This window comes from Tyto alba, unplaced genomic scaffold (assembly GCF_018691265.1).
Source record: "Tyto alba isolate M040663 unplaced genomic scaffold, T.alba_DEE_v4.0 Super-Scaffold_16, whole genome shotgun sequence".
In the NCBI taxonomy this organism is placed as follows: Eukaryota; Metazoa; Chordata; class Aves; order Strigiformes; family Tytonidae; genus Tyto; species Tyto alba.
Window position 1 is genome coordinate 1352015 of NW_024881278.1, and position 25486 is coordinate 1377500.

The 25486-nt window shown below is 37.8% G+C and overlaps 1 protein-coding gene across 2 annotated transcripts in view; it reads right to left on the minus strand.

Moving 5' to 3' along the window:
* MACROD2 (mono-ADP ribosylhydrolase 2) overlaps positions 1 to 25486 on the minus strand; it is a 902990-nt gene that overhangs the window by 469434 nt on the left and 408070 nt on the right. The gene's annotated exons all lie outside the window — the stretch shown is intronic.

Sequence of the window (25486 nt, forward strand, 5' to 3'; positions counted from 1 at the left end):
TTAATCAGGCCTCCTATCAACTATTACCGAACACACAAGGAACTTGAATATACTGTAAGCCAGAAGACTTATGTTTTAATGAAAAAGTGTTATATTCAGCAGCTTACATAAGTAAACTTACGTCAAAGAATTCTCATGTCCTGTGATTTCAAAATGAGGTGAAAAAAATAAAAAGACAAATTCCTTCGTGACTTGGACCCAGTAAGCTCCAAAGCCATCAATAAAAGTATACCTCGACCCAAAGCATGAGCTGTTTGGCACTCCTAATAAAGACCTGCTGGAAGAAGCCCTGCACTGCTTCCTCAAAGAGCATGCAACATTTCATCTGCATTACTCTCCCCTGTAAGAAGCCACTTCTGTATGGATCTATTCTCTTTAAAGAACTGAAGAATTGGCCATTTATATTTTCCAACTACCATTCAGAGTATTTATCTTCTCGTGTGATATTACAAAGTAATGCAATTATTGGAAATTAATTATATGAAATGGCTCCCATGAGGATTACTCCATGCATCACACATTTAATTATGAATATTTCTGAAGTGCCACTAAATATGGAAGATGCTCTATCTGTGTATGCTGATGTATTTCAGATAATAATCCCCTGCCACAACCCATTTCTTTCTAAAAATCTCTTTTTAAAGACAACTCTATGTTTAGAGTGTTTCAGCTCACTTCCATTACACCACATAATGATTGCCAAATTATTGAAATGATTGCATGCAGAAAGAAAAAAAATACAGAATTAAGGGTATAACAACACATTTAATTCTGCTGGAGTGGTTTGTACTGTTGTTTTTTTGTTTTGGTTTGGGGTTTTTTTTGTTTTTCTTTTTTTCTCATTTTAAATCAACACTTGTTATATTCCATGATTTACTGAGAACTTGAAGTACGGTATGAAAAAGCAGATGAATCCATATAACTGCACTGAACTAGTAACAGAATAAAATCTGCTTTTTCCCTGAGTTTTTTCTATTAACAGAAAAATACTGTGATAAATACAGAAAAACCCTCAGTATTCTCTGATTTCACAGGATCCTCTATGCCATTCTTTTCATCATTACATGTAAGGAAAAAAACTTCTTGATGAATTTTTAAGATCTATGTTTAAAGAAACACTTAAACTAAGCCCATTTAATTACCTTAAAAAGCGGGACTTCCACCGTCAAAGCCTTAAAATTCTTCACAACTGTTCTTCCTGTGTAACAATGGCAGAGCTTACACTAACTGAACACTCATGCAATGAAGAAATCAAATTTCTTCACATACTAGCAATTAAACCACCTTCCTCTAAATCAGTTGAAGCGAAAAATGCACAAGCTCAAAAAGGAAGGACCTTTCATGAATGTAACACGATAAACTATGGTGTATCGCTAGTCTCAGAACAATGTCCCAGTCAGATGAATTTCTGGGGCAAACCAAAACCAGCCCCCAAAATAATGACATAAGGGTGACAAATGAAGAAAAAAAGAGACCTGGGCCACCACTCAGGGGGGTGCTGGTTTGGACATGGACCAGACTGTACCTGTGGATGCCAGAAAGCAGCCACAAAGAGAGTACAAAGCTGTACTGTCCAGTGCAGATACTGAATTCTGCAACAGGAATGCTGAAAAATAGCCCACAGTTCTGAAGAGAAATTCTTCATACCACCTCCTTCTTTTGGATCAGTAACCTCCTTTGGGTGTGGAGGGCCCAGAGGCGATAAAATATCCCCACTCAAAAATCATCTGAACATGAAGTTAAACAGAGACACGCTTACATGCTATTCCTGACTAGAAGCCATTGCTCAATTTACCAAAGCAATTAAATACATGATTATTCAGAAGTGAACTTACATTCAAACCATCTGAGCCTTCCTCATGCTTATCATTAAGCAGATTCTAAAGAAGTAGACTGCAGGAAGTTATATGGATCTGATTTGTTAAATTATTTACAAGCAAATATGTAGGGCTAGCTGTCAAAACAAAGGAAACAAATATGTCACATAAATGAATCTACACAGTCCCTGATATGCAAAATCGTTGCAGTTTTTGCATTTCTGAACATAAAATCCAAATCATGAGCCAGGATGATGATGTTTCACATCAAGATCATCTTTTGTCATTCACAAAGCTGTAATCTACATAAGTTTTTATTTTCAATCTACTAAAGATTTTGCTATACCCCAAGTAGTACATTCAATGTGCAATACCACCAGGTGGCAATTTGGAGCACTAATGTTTAGATCTTCAGGTGCACGTTATCACCAGACAATCAAGTTACACTGAAAATTCCTTGCACCAGCAACAAATCAGCTACCTACTGCTAGAAGTAGTAACTAACAAAAATCTGTATTTCTGTGTTAGGCAAAATTTTCTATATAATAATTTTAATTACTTCATTACCATTTGTGAAGGTTTCTTACTAATATAGCAAAATGGGTTCAAAATATGTGCAAAATCTTTCATGTATGGAGAGTTTGAAAGATGAGGAACCCAGTTTGAATCTAATGGAAAACAGAACAGAAAATGGATTTTGCTACCAAAAAGTCATCCGACTTGGAAGCCTAATTTTTGAAGATGTGGGGAAGTAGGATAAGGAGACCACTGTGGAAAGTCCATTTACAGCCCTACCCCCAGGTGTCCTTTTCTACCAAACAGAAATTATAGGAATTACAAAGAAGTAGTGGGAGATAGAAGAGAGTATATCTATGTGAGTGAGGTATGAAAGCAACATTTGTGGGAAATATGGGCAAAGGACAAATTTTAAGAAATCTCTATGTTGCTTAAGGAAGTTAGGCTGGGTACGGGCACGAAGACCTGTCATAAAGGGAAGGAGCAGTGTCATTTTCCAGATTCTGTAGGTTATTGTAGATTGAATCAGTGTGGATAAAAAAGCTGGAGAGTTTAAAGAGACTTATTAAGTCCTGAGTATTTTTTTGTAGAAAACCTTCTGTCATTTTCTTATCACAGATTTCAGGCCCGTATTGTCTGTTATCAGGTAATTTTACAGTCCTAATGGTCTGACTGAGTTGGAATCTTTAATAACACATTGATACAAAATGATAACATAACAACAGGCTCCTTGTTTTACTGTTACACTTCGTCTCAAAGGCAGAGAAAACCTATTTTCAATTGGAAATTCCACTACATCAAGCACTAAAACATATTGGATTTATGCTGTATGCCTCCTGAAATTGAAGACAGGTCTACAGGGAGGTCAGTTTTAAAAGAACTAAAAAAGATAAGTTAAAAAACTTTCTTTACCCCCTTTCAAAAGTCTTTGTAGAAATTTAGTCAGGAGAGCTACTCAGAAGACCATCAACTGGCATAAGCTGAGAGAGGATATTTAAGTTCAAGGCCTGGTCATCTTAATTGGGAGAAAGTATTAAAAGTTAAACAGCCTAAGTCACTTAAATTTAAAAAGCCTCAATAAATTTTAGATGTCAAATAGGGTCAAACACAATAGAGGACGTGGCCATCACCCTGTAATTGAGACCTCTTCAAAAGCTTCTTTTAAATTCACTTCTTGTACTTTGTATTGCTAGAACAGACTGAAACCAGGGATGGCACTGAAAAATAGGCTGCTTTGCAGTCCTCTCCTTCCATGTCTTCACCCCACAGGAAGGACAACCCTGAAACACTCCAAGCACTTGCACATGCGCAAGGCAGCCTGCGTGTGGGCCTTAAAACTGAAAATAAACCAACATAGCCAACCTTCTAGGGTTTCCTAGTGAGCAAAAAGGGGCAGGGGAGTCCCGTGGCCAACTTTGATTTTGGCATGTCTGTTGCAGATCTGTCCTGGTTCGGGCTGGACTAGAGTTCCTGTTCGTTTCAGTAGCGGGAGGAGCTGCAGCACAGAGACCCCCGGGGCTCCCCAGGCCCCAGTGCCCTCACCTGTGTGCGGGGGCGGGGGGAGCACAGCTGGAGGGCTGGGCCCCGATTGGCCGATATTCCATGTCATGTGACATTATGCTCACCATATAAAGGCAGGAGAGGGCTGGGAGAGGCTGCCACTTCTGGGGGTGTGGCTGTGGGGCCTTGGTGTTTGGGATTGCTGGCCGGGAGCAGGCGGGTGGTGAGCAGCTGTATGGTACATTACCTGCTGACACTGCTCTCAGTGTATTATTCTGTTACTGTTATTAAACTGTTTTTATCTCCACCCGTGAGTCTCCCTTTGCCCCTCTGATTCCCTCCCCATTCCCAAGTGGGGGGAGGGTGGGTGAGCGGCTGTGTGGCGTTTAGCTGCTGAGTAGGCTCAAACCACAACAAGATCTTAACATCTCTCCAGTAAAGTATTAAAAGCACCTTAAAAATATACATGTTAATAACATGAAAACCTTTGTTATGCCACATAAACCCACATCAGTCTCGTGAAAACCACGTGTTGCCGCTTTGATTTTACAAAGGTCTTTACAACTCTAGCAAGGGAAGACCAATTCTGAGTACCCTGCCTGATGTCAGGGAGGTTCCTGCATCTTCATAACTTTCCCAACAACCCACCAGAGTACATGACAATCAACATGACAAGGAAAGCCAGAACAGTTTATTGAGCAAGTGCGTGGTACTTTCTCACTGCGTTATTTACACCCTGCTCTAGGTAAATCATTTCAAGCAAAATTTTCAAAGACACAGTGGATGCAGGTGTGGGAAAAACACAGGAGATTACCACATAAAAATCCTGTGTCATGAACAGTCTCTCCCTCTATCTGTGCTTCTCCATCCAGAAAACAAGAATACTGCTAGTTGCTTAAGTATCTTTAATGATGTTTTAACAATTAATGCATTATAGTGCCATTTAAGTGTTGCTAGAGATAAATATAGGTCTTTAAAAGAGAACAGAGTAGGGCTTAATATGTGGAGACCAGATTAACTGGTTCATTCAAAAAGTAATCATTCCGACCATGTAGTTTAAAGCTGGCAAAGCAAAAGGCCTAGAGAAGGCTGAGCAAATAAACCACAAAAATATTTGGACAAAAAATAGAAGACAACAGAGTATGCAAGACAGTAGAGAGGCAAGCAAAAGAATAGCATCAAGTGAGATGCAGTTCCTTTTAAAGAAATGAACAAATGGAGAATAGAAAAGATAGGAGAAAAACAAGAAGTAAATTAAGGCAAGAAAAATCAAATATAAGAAATTGGATAATTTTTATTAGAGAATTGGGAAAAAAAATATAATGGAGAGAAAAATATAACTAAGCAAGCCATGCTGCAGACAGAATTAAGTATAAATGTGTTTCCATTTTGCTGAATTTCTAGGGGTCAGAAACCCAGGGATTTTTACCTTGAATCTAGATGTGGGTAATACAGGAATGCAGTGAAATTCTCCAGCCTGAATGATGCTGACTACATACATGAGGGTAGAAGCTTTCCCTATGAAACTTTTGCTGCATCTGACTGAGGCAAGGAAATGGCTTTACATCCATCTTGAAGTTAAAATCAGGAAAGGCAACTACATCTTCCAATTCTGAGAGTTTTCTAACACACACCTCTTTCTGCAGCAGAAGCTGAGCTATTAAACTCCATGTCCGTTAACAGGATGTTAATGACTCAGTAGAGTACCCTTCATTAAAATTTTTGAGCAAAATTTTAAACGTTTGTATTTAAGGAAGTAATCAAAAGATGAGTACTTAGTACTGGGACTAGAAAGAATGCCCTACCTTCCTTCAGCCTTTCAGTCTCTCTTGCAAAGAAAGACAAGATATGTTTAATTCTTTAACCACCACAGATTTTCTGTTTAGATTTTTTGACAAACAACTGTGATCTATTCTGAGATTATATTCAAGTACCTATGTATGTAAGGAAAATTTCTGTACTAGCATCTAAGACCTTTGAACTTTAGATTCTTTCATTTTATTAATTTTTATTAGACTGAAATTTTAAAGGAGCTTTATGCCACTTAAAATTGCATAGAACAATTTGTGTTACACAAGTCAGGAAGCCATTCAGAGAACTTTTGTTATTTTGAATATTACCTGAATTTTGGCACGTTTTGGTTGGCTGGCATGCTTTAAGGGAGCAATGGCATGTTTTAACACCTGGATTCTGGCTTCCTGTGGATGCCTACACAGTTCACCCATGTAACCAACATTTAGTTTAGCATACTTCAGTTGATAGCACACTTCAGTTTACAGAAAGGCTAACTGCATTAGGATATTCAAGCTATCTGCCAGAAGACATGTAGGTCACAAAAACACAGTGTCAGATAAAAGGAGCTAAACCTGATCTCTCTTTTGTCTCACAGATTACAAACTATTCCAGAGTCCAAAAGATGATGTGTAAATCCTGATTATTCAGGACTGCCAGGAGTATCAGTTTTTTGCACAAAGGAAAACCTGGCACAAAATAATCCTGAACAAGTCTGATGTGAATATTTTTTTAGAGGACTTCCCGTGGAATGTCTTCCCTTTCCAGCTAGTACCTTCCCAACCCTTCCTTCTAGTATGATGGAAAGCTTAGAATCATGCTTAAAGCATAATTTCATTAAGATGATTGACTAAAATAATTGCTTACAGAAAGCTATTGTCCAGCCTGGACACGGCTTAAAACTTGATTCTTTACTCACAGGCAAGGTCCCCTCAATGGTGCTTCAGATCAGCACCATATTGATTCTCCTGTCATAGACAGGGATACCTAGAAGTAATACAGAGGTTCAACATTCTGCAAAATGTGGCTGCTCAGAAACATTCATCAGTATTTCTGCAACGAGAAGGGACTAATTTGTTTCACAGTCCCTCGTGGATATTATCTGCTGCTCAGAGTAGATTCCAGCCCACAACTAGTCAAACTGAAAACCTCAATCCTGATCTCCAGGGCCATTCCATAGAACTAGTCCCACCTGTATCAATCAGGGATAATATATTCCTTTCTACATGCCACGCTGCTGCACTCCTTGAGGACTGTGCAGTCTGTAAAGCCCATGGATGACTGCACGTACCATTCTTGTGCGGAAGGATTTGTCAAATGAATTTTTTGAGCCTGAACACCTTCACAGATTTCCTATCCAAAAGAACACTTTCACAATATGTGGCACAGAGAAAATTATTATTCCCCAAGCTTGGATTTCCTTACCGAGGGGATAGACATTTCCTCAAATGCTAATAGCAAGCCAGAAAATGTAATTTCCTTAAATAATACTTAAATGCTGCTTGGTAAGAATAAAAGAAAATTGCAATATTCTAAGTTAGATGAAAATAAACAACTTATTTACATATTTACATTCTGTAAAAGCTTGCAACTTATGTGGCTCTATTTCATGTGTCTGGATATACAAATCTAAAAGATCTTGACATAAAAAGTTAATTTCCAACAAAACATTATTTACCAAACAATAAAAGCTGCTAAATTCAAAGGGAACATCAACTACATGATTGGCTTAAAAATACTATGCAATTTCCCTTCCTAAATTTTGTCTTGAATGCTGCTTGACATATTTCCAGTAAAACGCAACAAAATTAATTCTCTACTTGTGCCCTGTACAAGCTATGTGATTTATTTAGAGGAAATAAAAGTTTTCACAAAGCGTTTGATAATGGACCACCTTCATCAATCACTATGGCATTCCCCTCCCATGACTTCCTGCAAAGTGTCTGAATGATCCTGCTTCCCCTCCATCCAAAAGGCAACGTGAGTTTTGTTTAACCTCCCTAACCATAAAACACAGCTCTTCTGTTAATCTGTCATCTACTAATCAAGACTCCATCCGGAAGGGCCCTGAATATCCATTAGTAGCTGGAATGCTGCTTTCAAATCCTCATTCCTAGCTGAAAAAATGACAGATTTTGGAACTATTACTGGTCTAGGATAATTCTTCTTCCACAGATGCTGGTGCTTATGTGAGTAATTTTTAACAGTTGCGGTGCAAAATGCAGCATAAATCCCAGAAGTGCTAATGTAGAACCATCCCATCAGCTACTCTGATGGGACAAGTTTCCAAAACACATCTCTATTAGAGCCAAAACTTTCCAATGAGTATAAACTGTATTTATAATAATGCATGCCTCTGGCGTAACATTTGAAAATATTGTACCTTTTAGTTACCAGCGCAGTAAAAATATTGCTTTTGACAATGAAGACGATCAGCTTGTTTTCTGATGGTTACAGATAAAATATTGGAGGAAGCATGCTGCTGTTCCTATGTAAACTAATAGATAAACCATGGTATGATAAATTATAGCTCCGCATGTACTTAAACTAGAAGATTTACCCATATTTTTTAGCAGAAGAAAGTGGCTTTTCTTAGGGTGGCTAGGCAACTACTATGCATTCTCAGAATCTCCACATATTTCAGAAATTTCTGAAAGTTGGCATAAGTCTTTGCCAAATAAGTTGCCACAGCATTTTATTCATAAAGGACTCATTTTGCTCTATCCTGACACACAGCATACTAAGTAGATAGTGGGACAAGTTTTGCCCAATTCAGACTTTTTTCATCATCTGTCAAATGAATTCAGAACTTCTCTGTTCTCAGTGTTTGAAAGAGGGAACAATGAAAATTTGCAAAGAGCTCAATCTCAAAATATGCTGTGCTTTCTACACATTTTAAACTCAGTTTTTGACGGTATAATTTTTTTCAGACCTGTTTCACATATCTATCCTAACAGTTCATACTACTTCACAATGGAGAAGCAGCTGGGAACAAGTATATTTTACTACCTTACATAAATTACCATGAAATGATGGCATATACTATAAAGCAATTGATGTATTAAATATCTCTTAACTTCCAAAACATAAAAATCCACCCAAAAGCCCCCACTTCCCCTCCCAAATGCCTGCGATTTCATCAGCAGGTAACAGGCTGAAGTACAGAATATACACAAAGTGTACGTAATGACTATACTTCAGGAATTTTACCAACAGCAAGATATATGACTGTCACTTTACCCCAAAGTTCTCCAACATGAGAGTCATGTTAAAGCACAAATGATAGCCAAGACAACAGCTGTATGGATAAAATACAGTTTTATCCATACACCTACCCTCTTGATGTCAAAAAAGGTCAAGGGATGCTACATTCATACGAAGGGGTTCTGGATGAACACAAGTTCATCAGTAAAGCCTGCCTTCAGTCAGGGACTTTCTTAACAGTGAATGTTAACTGGGCAGAAAAAAACTATTTTTGGTGTGATATGGGGGCAAAAAATACATCTGAGCTTGCTTTCACTGGCATTGTGAAGGCTAAGTATTGGGAAAAGCTGCTGTCAAAAGTTCCTGCTCATTGGAATTCCACACATCAAAACTAGGAGCCTTCTGGAACTATGGAAACTTACTCCCAAATTCATAGACAAGCACACAGTATTGCAGATGAAAGACTGCTGACTGCTGTGCAGTTAAAACTACTAATTTACTTAGCATATCCTCTCTTTCTGAGATCTCCTTGCAGCTGTTCATTGCAAATGATCCAAGGCAACATTCACATGCTTGAGACAAGCATAGCAAATTTGAACTAAGGAAACACTTTTAGGAAGAGGTGAAAAAGTATCTGAACTCAAGAGAAAAATATAAACACCTCCTGGTTCTAAAGCATTTAAAATGTATGCACTGATTTCGTAGTTTCTACAAAAGCTAAAAGTTTGTGCATGAAACTTAAAATAAGAATGGTTAAAGGGTAAAGAAATTACGCTTTTCTTTTAGAAATGGGGGCAAATGTCAGTCAGTGAACTTGTACATGTTATTTTGTCCTTGTTGCATTTGCATTACACCGTTCAGAGTTGAAATTTACTTTGGAAAATACTATTAAATATAGGTGAGTGCAATTATGAAATAGTGGAACAATTATGGAATCTAGCCTAGAGAAAGTGGATTAAGAGCATTGTGATAAAAAGCCCAAATTAAAGGAGTATGAGAGAGGGGGGGAATGGGGACACTAGGAAGTCACCTGGGAGCACACTCTTTTTTTTGCAGCTTCTAGTCAAAGGCTGGGAGATCTCCAGGCAGAAAGCTCTGTAAAACTGCATCGAAGCCCAACTGGGACCAGGGAACACATTTTGTGAAATGGGACTGGGGAGCAGTCAAGTCAATGGAGCAGGACTTTGGGAGCTACAGTTGGTAGACTCCACTGATCTACAGCAGGTTGATGGGTGCTGCTTGCTGGCACACCCTTGACTCCTGCACATTCTGTCTGGATCGGAAAATTAAAGTTTTGGTAACAGAGTTTTGTTTCATCTTGCTTTTGTAAGCTACAATTCTGAGACTCAAGAGGCAAAGTAATTAATAACTGAGATTCTAAGGCTTGAATTCTCTTTGAATTTTGCTCATGTCATACTGCATAATTTACCTTCTTTCCTCAAATAAAAACAGTTTGTGCCTTCTTGCTTCCAACTAATCCTGTCTGCCTGTTAACAGGAATGAAACGAGAAATGAAACAGTGCGTTGAATATTAGAGTTTGAAAATCTGGGCATGCTTCAGGTAGGATTTGATACTGATCATTTTATTTAAATATAATTCCTAGAAATCTTTAGAAGAAACAGCTGTTATTGTTAATGACACCTCACAAGAAAAAGACATGTATATACCACCATATGCGTATACATGCTCCATAGCCTTCGTGCATGTCTCGTGGTGAAGACTTACTGACATAAAGGCACTGATGCAATCAGCCATGCAGTTCTTTGTACAATATTTCTTTCCACTCTTTTCATAAGTCTCCCACTGTTATTTCAACCTGTCAAGTTTTCAGGGAAATAGTGTCAGCTGCAGTTCTTATGTTATAACTAGACGTGGTATGCACCCAGGTGCTCTCAAGTTTCCTTTGCTGTAAGTTAGTACCAGCTCACTCTCTTCTGGCAAGAGTTACTGAGAGACATAATCCCCAGCTTCCCCAGTTCTTCACAACACCTCTCATATAAAATTAACAACCTGATAGCTTAAATCCACCCTTTTCTCACAGATCCTTCTTTCTGGGCACCCTGGGTTACAGTGCCTCTCTCCCTCCAGCAGCCAGGGCTGGTTGACACATGTAACATACAGCTTTGTAAAGGGATACAAGAATCTGGAAAAAACACAACAAAACAAAACAAATATCCCTCCATCCCAAAGCCCCACTTTCTTCACTCCTGAATACCTTTTGGAATTTAGCAGAACCATCCATGATGTCCTTTGGCACATGGTTTTCCTTCTACGTAATGCTGTCCCTCTGTCCTCCAGCCAGAGCTCCATCTCTCCAAATACTTCTGAACTATTTTGATTCTACCACTAATCCTGGTTTCTTTGTTCCATTCCTGTGTAAATTCCCTTTCTTGTCAAGATTCCCAGTTCTGCAGGGGAAGAGGACACGGGAATCTCTGGCTTTAAGCAGAGTCCACATTTTCTTTTATTGTAAGTAAATTATTACCAGCAATTGAGAAGACATCAGATAACAGTAAACAGATCAGAGGGTGAGAGCTTGGCCCTGCTTTCTGAATGAGCAGCTAACAGTGAACTCAGTTAAAAAGCAGTCATTCCGCCTAAATTAATTATATACAAGGCAAAGAGTAAAGAGGAGAATGATCTGCTAGGAGCTCCTGAAGGAAGCTTGCCTGACCCAAAAAGCAGCGCTGGTAAATTTTCCCCTGCCCTTGCCCTTTCCTTCTGGCCAGGCCATACTTGCCCATGTAGCAATGCAACTAAATGCTAAGCACCTGGTCAGTGCCATTGCAAATATCTAAGCGCGAGGGAACATACACACTTGTCCCCACGTTCACTTGCCCACAAGCAGCAGCCCTACCCTCTCCGTGTAAAATCATCCTATAAAATCAAAATTCCAACATTTTAAACACCGTTCTCTAAAAAAATAAATTTCTATGCAAAATAAATGTGTCCTCCAGTAGAAGAGAGGCCAGTGGAAAAAAGTAGGCACTATGGGATGATTCTTTCAGATTTTCATGATATTCTGCTATCTCTCCTGTACTTAAAAGTGATACTGTTCAAGTTTCTAACGAAAGCTAACACTGTAGGCTAGCTCCCCACCCAGCAGATATTGTAAGACATACATAAGACTTATTTTTATGTTCTATTTTTCATAATCACCTTTTAAAAAGAATTCACTTAAATCTCACAAATCTTATGGAAAGATCAAGTCATTATACAATAAGTCAACTGCCTACTCAAAACATGTTTCATTCACAATATCGAGTAAGTCCCTGCTCTCCTGTAAATTCAAAAAAAAAAAAAAAAGAAGAAAAAGAAGGTACTCTAAGAGCTCCCACCACCGTAACAAACAACCTGTTTTCTCCGTACCTGTCATGTAGGCTGTGAAGTCATTGGACAGGAAATAGTTTTGAATTCAACTCTTGCACAGCCTTCTGTATACTGTAGGCACACATCTAAAAACATCTAATTATTGGCAATAATTTATTAGCAGCAGATAGTTAACTGCAGATTACCAACCTCTCACCATCATTTTGGCCTGGGGGAAAAGTCTCAGAGTGAAACCTACCTGCCCTCCAACTAATAAAAGTAGCTGCAAAAGCTACCAGAGGTACTTCTGGTGATTCATGAATTTCTGAAATTTTGATGTGTTTTCCCGTGCTAACTGCTCTTTTGCTTAGCAGATCATCTTTTCTTCCCTGCTTCTACCTTTCAATTCAGTTTCACTGTTTATTCACTTCTCCCTTTTTAGTGTCACATTGCCTTTCAACTATCTTGCACCTTCATAATAATTTTTTCTTCTCTCTTTCTCTCCTCTCTCCCATATTCAAACTGGAACTAGTCTGATATTTGCTGATATCAACTGTTCATAGATTTTACCACAAAATCACTCAATTCTGGCTACAACAGGAGATGACAAACCCATCCCCATGTGTATATTACCAAGCAAAGCTGGACTTTAGGCATTACCAAACTAAACAGTATTAGCAACAATTAAATCTGCTTGATTCAAATCCCACTACATATGGTTACACCATAGATTTGCTTAAATCATACGTGCAGAAGAGCATATAAATTTTCATTACTTTTTTACTGATCTAAGCCTCACACTTTTTAAAATGCCATTGAGGAAAAAAAACCACAAACACATTTCTAAGATTAAATACTGTAGTTAAAGTAAACCAGGCTTGAAATAAAAAGTTGGCATTTTAAAGGACTGTGAATAGGATTAGATCTACCCAGTCTGTATAAACATTAATAAGTGGAGCTCCATTCAGATCTCATGTAAGATGTATGCATCTGTGAGTCACGTGACGACCAGCATGAACTCTTTAATTTGCAACCAGAAGGTCTGGAGGTTGAAAGAGGTAAAACAACTCCACAGAAAGGTTCACTAGGACATAGATTAGGATCTTACACTTTCAAACCTCTGTTTCTGTTGGCTGCAGCTCTGTCGGATCACTGCTGAGCTTGAGCACTCGCCCACTTTACATCTTCAGCACTCTGAAGTTATAAAAAAATTGAATTCTTTATTCAAGCTGCTTCTCAGCCCAACACATCCTAAGTAGCAGGTTTTGGGGCTAGGATATTTCTTCCTCCCCACCCACTCCCAACCCTCACCAGTGCTGAAAAATGACATGACAGTAATGAATTAAATGATACTCTTGTTCAACTGTTCCTGTTTTTCAGTACTATAGTTCTGCTTCTGAGTAGTCCTGGCTAATGTTTTCTACAATTCCCCGCTGATCCTCTGTGGAATGTTATCCTGCTGTAAGCTACACGTACGAGGAGCCTTTGCTCCTCTGTGCACGCCACTGGCACCATAGGTCACTGGATGCTGGGAAGAAAGCAGCGCTTGGTGTAGAGCTTTGTCCCTCCTGTCTCACTGAAGGACACCGCAGAGTGGATGCATTTCAGACACATCTCTGCCCTTTAGCACAGCAAAGCAGAGGTAAAAATCAAAAAAAGACTTTCTTTAGGATTTGGGTTCCTTTGTCTGAGCATTTGGCTTTTTTCATGCTAGCCAACAAGAAAACCTGCAGTAAGGATCAAAATCCCACCTCTTGGTTTCAGTACGGTTCCCGTGCTGCCCCTTGGGAGCCTAATAAGGCCATGGTTTCCACAGGAGGCAAAACGCAAGGCTGCCATCTAGACTAAAAGCACTGTTTAAAAGACCAAAAGAAATGAACTAAAAAACCTGAAAAATAAAACTTAGCATTTGCTCAGTTGTGTGTACTGCCATGCAAAGCACGCAACATACAACTTCCCATATCCTACAATCTTCATTCAGATGAGCCTGCCATAAAATGAGGATTCACCCTCAGAAAGGAAGAAGTTTAGTTAACAATTTACTGGAAGAAGTTTATAAAAGAAAATTCTAAACGTAGCCTGAAATATATAATGTGAAAAAATGACAAAGAGATGGTAGCAATATACGATCAAATCCTTTGCTAAAGTAAATGAAAAAGTCACCCGGGCAGATAACATCTGGATATGTGCAATCTCAATTTAGTCAAAATCCCAATATAAACAAGTCTACTGATAGCAGAAGGGTAGTTAAACATTCCACTAGCTTTGGATAATTGAAACCATCTTCCTTTTCTAAAAAAAATAACAAACCTTTCAATTGTCAAACTCTGAGGAAGAAAATGACAGCTATTGGAACGATTGCATTAAAATTTCAGGTTTTCACTTTGCAGACAAACGTCTCTGCAAACAATTTTTTGTTTAAACAGGTTTGAAACTGCAAGAGCTCTCAAATGGCTTAATACTTGTAAATACTAGTAATATACAGTATATGGTTTATATATAATATAAACACAATGTATTTTGATCTGAGTTATTAGACTGAGACAGATACGTGTTCTGCTAACTCTATAATGGTATTATTATTTCCAGCGATATCAGTATTAAAAGAAAAATGGAAAGAAAATGTATTTGCAGCTGTGTAACATGGAGTTTCTTTAACATATGCACACCCCCTTGAAAGAATCCTAAAAAAGCAGGCAGCAGTCATTCTGGGAATGGTAACAATGCAGCAAGGGAATTTGGTCTCAAACAGATTTCATTTACTAGGATCAGTAGAAATGTATCATATTACACCAACCTAATTATATATTGCAATAGTCATTCAGTCAACCCCTATGTCAACTTACTGCATTAGTATATTATCACTGATAATGAAGTTTTGACAGTAATCTGAAACATCTGCAGCAAGTACCATCAAAGCCATTGAATACAGAATAGCATTAACAACATGCTACTTTTTTTCCAGGGCTAACAACTTAATAGAGTTCCGGGGTAAATGTCATATTAGAAATAATTGTAATCATATATGAATCAACTTTCATGCCTATTGCTTGAATGCACATGAAATGGAATAATCTATACATTCTAGCAGTAAAAAAGCAATTTTTATGCAACAAAGCTGAAGCCTACACAGCATGTCAAAGTCAAACACTGAAGAGCAGCAACAAGGTTAGGAAGCAATAGGGGGTTATGAGAAGAAAATAATTCCACCAAGATCCATTGCAAAAGATAACAATTAAAAGGAAAATATCATCCGTGTGTGCCCCAGCAAATCCTAATGGCAACTATCTAATTAAAAAATAAATTCAAAATTCTGTGTTCCAGGAGCTAACAAAGCTAAAAAGCTCATTTTTAAAAATAGGTCAAGTCTCTCATCTCCATGTATCAGTGACAGAAACAGGTATTAACCTGGTTGATTTAAAAAGAAAGGGATTATCAGAACATTTATTTGCACACAGTTATGCAGAAAAAATCACCTCAAATGAAATTCAACAGAGCCATATTACATTGAATAGAATACACAAGTAAAGCTGATAAACAACTGAGACAACTTGAAAATAAGCTATAAAGTTTCCAAAAAAAAGAAATCAAAGAGGAACCCACATATTTAAGAAGTTAAAATATACAAAACTGAAAAGCTTGCTCACCAAAACCTCTCTAGTTTACATGAAAATAAAAGTGTTACATGGTGCATGCGATGTTCACTGATAACTTCATTTTAAGATCTACCACATCCTGACTGAGAGATCAACTGACTTATACAACTCTCACGTGCTGCAGAAGGTAAAACAGGTATGAATTATCTTTCTGGTTAGGGCTGGAGATGAATTTCAAAATATGGAACCTGTGAATTGATTTGCACAGTAAAAATCACGTCATGGTGCCATTTAATAATGAAGGAATCTGGAAGAAATTATCTGACTTTCATTGAGCACACCATGCCCAAATATCTGTGGACAACATTTTCATACGTGCAAAGATACAGGCATTGAACTTTCAAGACAGTCAGCAAGACAGCCTCAAAATCAACCATTTTGAAGATGTTATTCTATTGCCTTGCACTTTGTATAAACAGAGCGTGGATATGTTCTGTATTACTGTATCAGTTAGATACTGCTGTGTTCACAGGGCTGCATTAGACATGAATGGCATAGTTCCACCAATCTAAGTCTTTGTGCTTAGATCCCATATTCCTAATATTCTCTAATCTTGGGATGCTTCAATATTATCATTCTAACCACAAACGGATACACAGAAAGAGGTTTCAAAATGTGTGTTTCAATCATTCATACTCCTGATACATTTTGGCAAGGTATGACTCATCAGTTGCCATGTATCGTGGATAAACTTGGGGAACATTTTGTTAATTTTAAATTACTTTTCTTCTACTGAAGAAAATAAAACTCATTCTAAAGTTATTTGATTCTCCAAAATTGTACTGTCCATTAAAAATGAATGACTTATTTCTGCTGGCACCTACATTTCCAAATAGAAAAACTGAAACTGGAAGCAGTATCTCAGAACTATCTGGTTAGTAGACCCATCGATCTCTGTAATCAAGTTTTGAGAAAGAGAACATGTGCAGAGTCCATGCTTTTTTTTCAGATATTACAATTCAAATCTTTAACTTACATTAATGTGTGTATTCATTCTTAGTTTCATGTTGACACAAAGGCATGCTGGGGTAGTCAACCTGCTGCATCATGTCACCATTCAGCCAGCCAAGAAAGACTTTAAGTGGTACCCACAAAACAGCACTGCGGTGTGACCCTAGAGGGCACATATCTGGAAAATGCTCAGTGTCATCTTTTGAATGTACACTGTGAAAAAAATACTTCATAACTTCACCCAAAAGACATGCTTCCAGCTTAGAGACTCAGCACTCCAGAACTGGAACTTCAGATTTCACCAGTGGACACGCCTCTCTTCCCTCCCCAAATTCTTCCAGGAGGAAAAAAAAAAAAAAAAAAAAAAAAAAAAGAAAAATATCTGAGATACATCATTCTGGAGGATATTCATGTACCACAGAACTCATTAACATCTCTATAGCATTCTTCAATAGTTGCTCCATTTCAGAAATAGCATTAATAGCATTTCTGGAAGGTATTTATACTATGTTAAACTTATATCCCCTGAGCAATGCATTGAAGGTAATCACCGGTACATCTGTTTCTGTCATATTTAAATTCATAGCTTAATTCAATTGCAAATAATTATCTATTTATCACCATGAAGTTCACAGAATAAAATCAGAAAGGGCCAACATGGTCCTAACCATTTAACAAAAGATACAGGACTTAAAAGGAGGGAAGGGGAGAAAAACAAAATAAACCCCAGCAATCGATCCCACAGTAAATCAAACATAATCAGTTCTGCTTGCCCATCAATACCCCTGAACAACCCAAATCCCTTTGTTTTTTTCACAGACTTACAGAATATATAGCCATACATATCAGTTAAGTCCATCTTTCATTTTTATAGCCTGAAGAGGAGAATTATTTAGTCAAAATAACAGGAGTACACAGCTCTTGTAATACTGTTGTGACCTCGGTTTCTAACACCTACTTTGGAACATTACTATAACTCAAGAACTTTTTTCACTTGCAAGGACATCTTAATTATCCCACCCATGACATGAATGTTTTTGGAAGATAAAGTCTGTAATTAACTTGTTGCCAAACAATATGTTTACTGTCCCTGAAGGTCAGTTCTTGTATAAAGACATAAGGACACTTAACTTTGGGAGATGTGTACTGTAACTGTCATCAAATATTAACCAAGTGGTCATCCATTATCTATAGTAGCAGCATTGCAGAGTATGAAGATATCCCAAGCACCATAAAATGGCGACGTTAAAATAAACCTCTACTGAGGCTTGCAACAAATAAGTACAACTACAGAGACAGGGCTTGACCCATTGTTAGAGGATTTGTTAGGAATTCCACTTAATCTCAGCAGTCAGTCAGTAGTGGGAGAATTTACTCAAGATAGTCAAACAAGATTGCTTCTGTACTATAGAAATCTGTCTTTGCTGATTGCTCTTATCAGGAGAAATTAAATTTTGAAACTGCTTTTAATGATCTTACCAAAACAACTGTAAGGGCTCCTTGCCTCGTTTAGTTCTGAATTTATATTAGAAATTTGCACACACCAGTTTGACTAAGAAATCTGTGATATGCAAAGGGTGGGGTGGGTGGGGTACGGGTACAAGCGGTTTCATTAGCCCTGCAAAGCCATGAAGGGCACCTTAGCACTCCTGGTACAATTCCTACACCTAAGGAGCTCACTGTTCCAGGAAAATGAGAAGGTAACCATGTTTGATGTCCTATAATACATCAATTAGTTGTACACATGATCTAGGAGATGTACAAAGAGGAAAAAAAAAAAAAAAAAGGACAAACAACAGAATTTTAAAAAAGGAAAATTATAATTAAAAATTATATGTAAAGTAGTTCTATGCTGTTGCCCAATGTTACTCAGTCTCTGACTCACATCCTCATCATTATTCTGTATTTCAACAGGAAACCTAACAGACACTTGGCCCTTACTTTGCCTTACACTCTGCTCACAGAGACAGATGGAAGGAAGGAGGGGCAAAGAAAAGCAGCTGAGAAAATCAAGGAGGAATAAAATAATCTTTGTCCAACAAGACACATTCCTATCATCCTAAGCTTACAGCACACATTCTTTCACATAGAGGAACAGGTAACAACTAAGAATGTGTTTCCCTCGAAGTGTTGGGAAATATGGGAACTATTTGTGAAGAAATTACATATGGAAGAACCTAAACATGGCAAAGAGGCAAGAGTGAAAAAAGTAAACAGGAAAAAGAAATTCAGATGAGAAAAAAGGAAAAATGGAAATGATGCATATTGAAATAAGGGAGGGAAAGCTTCAACTACAGAAGGGAAAATATTAAGAAATTAGAAAGGGAAAGAAATGAGAAATTAGGAATCCCAAAATCACTGAACGTAAGTACTGGAGGAGGAGGGGGAGTCTGGAGACACCCACATACAGGCGTGGCCATCAGTGCTGCAGTGAACGGGTAAACAGAAAGTTCTTTTGGCACACCACAGGCCATTAAAGAAGATACTTTGTACCTTTCATGCAAAAGAAGTTGATTCTCATCTCTGTAATTAGAAAAACCCATGTATGTCAGCACTTCAGATACTGGAATAGCTTGTTCATGTTGAAACATGGACTATTTGCTGTTTTTCCATTGAGAATAGATTAGATTTCAAATTCCCCCACTTGGTTACCAAAAGCATTTCCATCAGCTGGAAACACTTTTCAATCCGTCTTGCCAACTTTTGACCTATGCTAGTTTCTTTTGGAAGGTGAAACCGGTCAGGATCAGGCATGGATAAGCAATTCTCCACTGAAAGCATGTCAAATAGACATACAGCCTTCCTCGAGCCAGAATACAGCAAATGCGTATTTCTTGAGGACGGACACTTTCTCAAAGCTGCTAATACGGAAACAAATAACAAGAACCTATGTCACTCTGCAGTTTTTCTTGTAGATGAGCGTGGGCATCACATGTGCTATTCATTTTCTGAAATAATATTGGAGAGTTCTGTTTATATGCTGCCTATAGACCATCTAATTTAAAGATTGTAGCATATTAAAGCAATTGAAAAAGGCATTTTTTTTCTGCAGCACAAAATGAAGAGTCTGATTACTAGACAAAATAACTGACATACTGTTACACTATACACATTTGCCTGAATACTATGGTATAATAAGCCATTATATGATAAGAGAAGACTTCAGCTTAACTCAGCCCAGAAACATTCAGTCTTATTCCTTCACTACTGTCAGTGATCCCCTTGAAGTGCCAGCCAGCTGCAAGTTGATTTTTGACTGAGCTGTCCCCTTTGTATGTGAAATGGAAGACAAAGATCTGTTGCTATGGCTGGCTGGCAGCTCATGGCACCTGGTACCGCAGCAGTATTATCTTTACAATACTGCAGATGGAAGTATATCCAAGTCCCTCCTTGCGTTCTTCCCATCATTCCCCTTCACTATCCATACACATTGTTAAAAAAAAAAAAAACAAAAACAGGTTATCGCAAGTCCAGTTCTGATGTCTCTTTAATTTCCCTGATGATCTGCTGACTTCCTTGTGATGTGCAGGGATAGAAGCTTCCTGCAGGCTGGTTGCACCCAGAAGAGAATACAGATGCTGTGTTGCAGCAAGAAGAAAATCAGAGCTGAAGTCGTTATTCCCTTCATCACCACCACTCTCCATCCTCTGTGTAAACTCTCTGACAGCATTCCCCCCTTATCTTCTTCTAGAGTGTCAAGTAAAGTGAAAAGGTTAAACTTGAAGGCTTGTACATGGCCTTTGGGTTAGATAGCCACTTTTTTTTTTTTTTTTTTTTAAAAAAAAGGCCTAGATAAAGGAAAATATTTTTAAAATACCAGAAACATTAAGGTTCAAGGACTAAATTTTCTACCTTAGCTGAATTACACAGTCTAATATCGCTCCAAAGAGAAATACTTAATACCTGCTTCCCAAACTGACTATTGGGAGCCAACTTCAGAACCAAAATCTTGTTCCAGTACCCAACAACATGCCGCAGGTGCAAATCCCCATGCTTTGAAACACCATCCTCCCTTACACTGCTCTTCATACAAAAATATAGGGATACTAAAACTGGAACAGGTAAGTATTCTTAACTTCAATCTGGCTAAGGTTTCCCTTTTTATTTTCTATATTTAGCATCTCCCTGTTCAATCCTCTTTCCCTGTTTCACATACCCACATTTCCTTTTCTTGCTCTAATGGATGATATTTGGACAATCAAGTAGACAGTAAGTACAGACATAGTGCTGTGAAACCCTCTAACTAAAAAGCCTGCTGTGAATCACTCTCTGGGATCACAGGCTACCACTCAATTCCACTCACAGCAAAAGCCACAGGTAAAGCTTCACGTGAAAAAAAAAGAGTGTTACTAAATATTCAGTTTCCAAGTGCTACGTGCCAGCAAATGTCCACTGGATGATGGATTGCCCTGCAGACTCCCTCCACATGCAGTCATCCATGGCTTGCCAGCGGTGTGTTACCCTACGCTGAAGCCTACTGAATGGAGCAAATTTTAGAGGAGTTTATAAGTCTTTGCAAAACACCAGCTTTTAAGCTTTCAGTCTTTTATAGTTAATTCAGGGGTCTAGGTTCAAAATATATGAGCCTTGGTTTTGCATTAACACCATAAATGATCAAAACAACTCATTAGCTATGATTCATCTATTTGTCTAGAAACAAGTAAATGTCAGTACTGTCAGAAAAGGGAAAAGTTTATGATGAAGCTCTGGTTATATTCATTCCTCATAATATCTGCTTGGAGAGAGCATTCAAAGGCATTTTTAAAAGATTCAGCACTTGATTTTCCATCCAACTCATTGAGATGATATTGCAGATAATTCATACAAAAGAACATATAGAAACACATACCATTACATTCAATATTGTTATATGAAAACATTTCACCATTAGCTTAATTTTAAGGCAGAAAATAATTCAACAGAAGCTGACACAAGTTGACTGGAATAAGCATAGAAAGTAATTGTGCTTAAACACATGTAGACATTAAGTCAACGATCTTCCTCAACTCAATGGAAAGGTTACGTGCAGTTCTCTGTTATCTTAACGGACTGTTTCAAGCACAGAATGTCTTAACATTTCTGCTGCAGGAATTTTTAATCTTCCCTCAAAGAGAAACAAGGAAACCACCCAGTTTCCCAGCACGTACAGAGTAACTAAGTAATTCATATCATGATCCCATTGATAAAACCTCCAACTATGTCCTCCCCATCAGTGCAGATGACTGAGGGAGCTCCGAACTGAGAGGCATTTTAGGATGCTTGATTTGCATTACGTTCAACTTTATTTGTTCAAGTCATCGCATGGGTAAAGTAGTAAACCAGCGAGGGCACAGTGCACACAGACCACCTCCCTGTCTCCTGACAAAAGGCACTCAAATGAGGAAAGAGTTGCTACACTAATCCCATCTAAGTTAATAATAACAATAATAAAATATTATACCTTTGGGTATTCTGAACATGGAATTAAGTAATTTATTTAAAGTATCACATAACAGCTCTAGAAACAATAGGCACAGGCACTTTATGTCTTTTTTTTTGACGTACCAATGAGTTTTGCATGTAGATACATAGTGTCTTGCCGTGTCATGACTGAGGAACAACAGCAGATACTTATCAGCTCAGCCTTAATTAATTTACTCCCAGATGAATACCACATTTAGAAGGAAATAAGTTGTAATTTTATCCTGGAAGACCACTTCACACAAATGGGACTAGCTGTTACCTTATCTGATTTGTATCTATTCTCTAATCATGCAGATACTTACTATAAAAGAATTTACAATAATTCTAAAAATACCCAGCTGCTATTGCACATAAATATTGCATCTTCCTCTCTGGATAAAAATCATTCTGAGGGAAATAGCTCAGTTGCTTAAGTCTTGTTTTTCTTACATTTCACATGGACATGCCTCAAACACTCATATCACTGTTCCATCAAATTTTAAATTACCTATGTGGAAATATCTACAAGTTCAACAATGTTCCACTGCTTGTGTTCTGCTATTTTGGTGTTTTAATTATGTTACTTCACACAGCAGAACAAAGTTTGACAATAGTACTGAATCTCATAAATCATCGCTTTAACAAAATGCATTCCCTTGAGGAGAGATAATACAGGCCATATGAAAGCCCCATTTTAGCTTAAAACCTTTTCAAACAATCCTAATTGTTTTCAGAAAGTCAATGACAGGATTATGCTCTGTTTGAGGCACAGAAGGAGTGAGTGATATTCATATGTTAGCTCATTTTCGTTTGTTTTTCACTGTGGTGGAGGTTTTTTAAAAAAAAATATGAGAAGTCAAAAATAAAAAAATGAAATTAAACGTAAATCCAACGTTAATTCAACAGTATTGACTCTGGAACAAAAGCATGATAACATCATGCTGGAGATATACAGTTAACATTGTGCTAGAGATGTACAATACTTATCATTTTTCTTCATCTCTTCAAAACATTTTACTAAGGAAATGGCCAATGCTGTAATACAAAGACCAGAGTACAGCACACGAAGATTTAAAAAAAAAAAAAAAAAAACCCTTCACAATAATATCCAGTGATTCAGCATGTCAGAAACTTATACAGACTTTACAAATACCAAAGCTTATCATGTTGCAATAAATTCCACTGAACTAATTTCTTGGAATGCTAATTGTTGCTTTTAGAACGGTGAAATCAAGACATCATAGGTATCACTCTCTAAAGGGAACAACAGCAATGCGGCCAAATTGTTAATTGACTAATGAAAATCAATTTTTAAGTTAGGGCAGTGGAAATTTCACACTTGCATAACAGAATTTCTACAGTAACATGGTCTTATGCTTTGAACCTGATACACATGCATGTGAACACAGATTGATATCAAACACCATGACAGCAACAGGTACACTCATCTACAAAGGTTCAGACGTTTCTCACAATAACCTCTTCTTAAGAGCGCTGTGAAGAGAATGAAGTGGAAGAGTGCAATTCTTTAAAGAAATCTGTCCAACTCCTCCCATTACTCTTGCCTGTTCTTTCAATTTGTATATCAAGAATATGCCACTGAGCCCCTCTCCAAGGATGAGTATGTCCCCTCTCAGCTGAAGAGTGGCCATAGCAATGGATGCTCAGTTTTGTAAACATATGCCCACGCGTTATCTCAACACTGCATTTCCTCTTCCTTGTTCTCAGCCTATTTACAAAGGGAAGACTTTGCTATTGCCAACCTCTCTACCTCTCCCCCAATGCACTGTGAAAAGGATTTCTGCATGCTAAAAATCAGCACAGCAAAATGCAGATCTTTATGTTTCTCCAAAGGCTGTCTCTGGAAGGCACAACACATTAGTGGCCTTGGTTTCACTGAAGTTTTCACCTGTTTTTAGAGTACAGAACCACTCAGAAGTGGGGGAGGTGGACAGGAATGAAAGCACAGATTTTACTACTTTTGTCTAGAACAAAAAAGCCTGCAGTTCTCTTGCCATAGACAAGTGGCCCACGAATCCTCCCTTGCTCTCCCCCGGGAGACACCCTTCAAAAGAGCTAGCATATATGTGCTGACCTAGGGGTAACAAAGACACTTCTTGGAGTCCAGCCCCTGTGTCACAGATTTAAGTAGCCTGTGGGGTCCTGAGCTGCCCTTATCTCACCTGGGTGAATATAACTCCCACTAAATTAATTTTCTCAGAGAGAAAAAAAGAAAGAATCGCTATTTATTCCAGGATCAAAATGCTTTTCACTTAAATAACTCAGCAGTCAAGAAAAATGAGGAGCAATCATTTTGTTCCCATGACAAACAAAAGCTTCCTTGCCAGTAGACACTGTATATTGACAATAACCTGTAAGCTTCGTAGCACACATAGTAATAAGATGGTATTTTGCTGCAGTGGATTTCTATCTTGTAGACAGTATTTTTTTGGTTCTAAACAGAAATTTAAAAAAATTAAAATATTGTGTTTTTCATTAAATAGCAACATTAAACAAACAATCCCTTCCCCCTTCCACACCCCCATCTTCAACCCCCCAAACATCAGTTTTATTTAACATGTCCTAATTTAAATGCTGAGGCCATACATAATGACTAGGAAATCATCAAACTATTCAAAATGCAAGGAACAGGAAGTTTGGGGTTTTTTGGAAACTATTATTTTATTTTATTGCGATTAATTTGGTAGTGCACCAAGCTATCACCAGAAATGTCATACCAAATTAACTACTTTTTAGGAACCATGGCAGGTGAAATAATTTAAAAACTGAAGGTGTCTTGGTAATGAGACTTAACTCAAGGACACTAATTTACAATGACACAGGTTCCTCCCTTCTGTATTACCTCACATACTTAGTAGGAAATGCTTGAAGGGTCAAATTCTTATGTAACCTAGAAATTATTTTGATCACTTTCTATCTGAACTATATTCATTTTGCTTCTGATGCAACTTCCAGTTTTCACCCTGTCACATCAACTTGGCCTTTAGTGGCTTGATTCTGTTTCAAAAGATGTCATAAACCACGCTTGTCATCACCTGCTGCATTACATAGACCTCTGAGGTAACCATGTCACAGGCCAAATAAAACCAGCTTTTGTTAGCCACCCACTGATTGCGACATGTATGAACAGTTCTGGACCTCCAGTTTATAAAATGGCATAAGCTGGTATTTAATCAATCAGAAATTTTCAAGGGAACACCAACTCTCCGTAGCTTTTGGCATATTTCTGAATATGTTTTAAACACTTGAGACAGCAGCGTTTTCTCAAATATATTGAT